Genomic DNA, 1618 nt, shown 5'->3' on the forward strand with positions numbered 1-1618 from the left:
GTAGAACATCAATCCATAAACAGAAAATGTAATAATATAGATTAGTGTTGCCCAATTATCGATTGTTCTTGCCTTTAATTATCAGAGTGGTATTTATTATAATTGAAATGATTTTCTTAGATATAAAAGGTGATATAGTATTTGTAATTAATATATCTATATGTATGTTGAGAACTTTAATTTGCTAATAGTTTTAGTGAAAATTTTAGTCTACGGGAGGGGAGCTCTAACCACTTGAGCTATCCCTCACTCTCTGTTTCATTAATTTTTGATGTTTATTAAAAGACATTTACAAATAAGTATTTACTAATATGGCCACTAGACCTGATAAAACCAAGCCTCGCCTGAAGAAAATCTCGAGTATAGGCAACCCAAAAAATCAATTTTTATTTTTATTTTTTATTTTTTTGCTTTGCCTATTGATATAAATTATGACAATATAATTTCTATATGTTTGATGTGTATGTTTTATCAAATTTATTTGTTAAATATAATTAATTTTCTTAAAAACTATTAGATTTACCGTGCATGGCACGGGCCTTAAGCTAGTTAAATATAATAATGACTCATTTTATTATACACTAGTATTGTGCCCCGCGCGATACCCGGGTTATTTATTGAATTTTAAGATTTTTTTTTTTTATTTATATGCCAAATTTTTAAAAAATATCATTGATACAAACAGTGTTATGTAAAAAAGCGTATATCCTTTTTGATTTAGGACATTTTGACGTATGAAACCCTTGATTTATGTAAGAGCGCAATATATATTATAGAAATATTTAAATAGACACTCTTTATGAGAGAAATATCTATGTTATTCAAATTTTTTTACTCATGGAATAATAATCTCTTAACAATCATACTTGTAAAATAAAAAAATAAAAATAAAAATGGTATTACCGCTTATAAAGTTGTGGTGGTTTTGGGAAGGATTTTGGGCTATCTGGTAGCTGTTCAAAGTGACGCAAGTAGCATGACCAGAACAATTAAAAGAAATTAGTTTGGAGTTGTACCTATTTTCATGTTATTAGATGATATTTATAGGATAAGTTGTCTTAAATTATACTCATATCTGTTAGGCAGGTAATACGACGGCTCATATGGTAGCAAAATGGGAGATTGATATGTATTTGTACATAAGAAATGCTAGAAGTTTTGTTGTTAAAAAAAGTCTAAAATTAAAAATCATATTAAATTAAATTAAAATATATCATAATTATTAGTACCATTGCAACGTATGTAGTTTTTCCCAACTCACAAATTATACCCAGTTTTGGTAAAAAAAAAAAAAAAACAAGCAAATTATAAACCCTCTTTGCATGAAACCTACTTTTTACCTCAAATCTCTCGTAGCCAAGAACTCCAATATCCTCCACCATACTAGATTAGTGCCTGTATGATGCACGGTAGTAATAATTTTTTTCCCATAAATAATTTGTGATGTAATATAAAAATAAGGCAACTCATGTAGACTAAACAAAAATGCAATGCATATAAGAAAAATGAAATAATAAAGTAAAAATTATAAAACTATAATTGAGAAAAAATTTTTTATTGTTGATTAGTTATTTAGTTGTGTTAAAAATATTTAAAAAATAGTATACATTATGTTTGG

Source organism: Chenopodium quinoa, unplaced genomic scaffold (assembly GCF_001683475.1).
Source record: "Chenopodium quinoa cultivar QQ74 unplaced genomic scaffold, ASM168347v1, whole genome shotgun sequence".
NCBI lineage: Eukaryota > Viridiplantae > Streptophyta > Magnoliopsida > Caryophyllales > Amaranthaceae > Chenopodium > Chenopodium quinoa.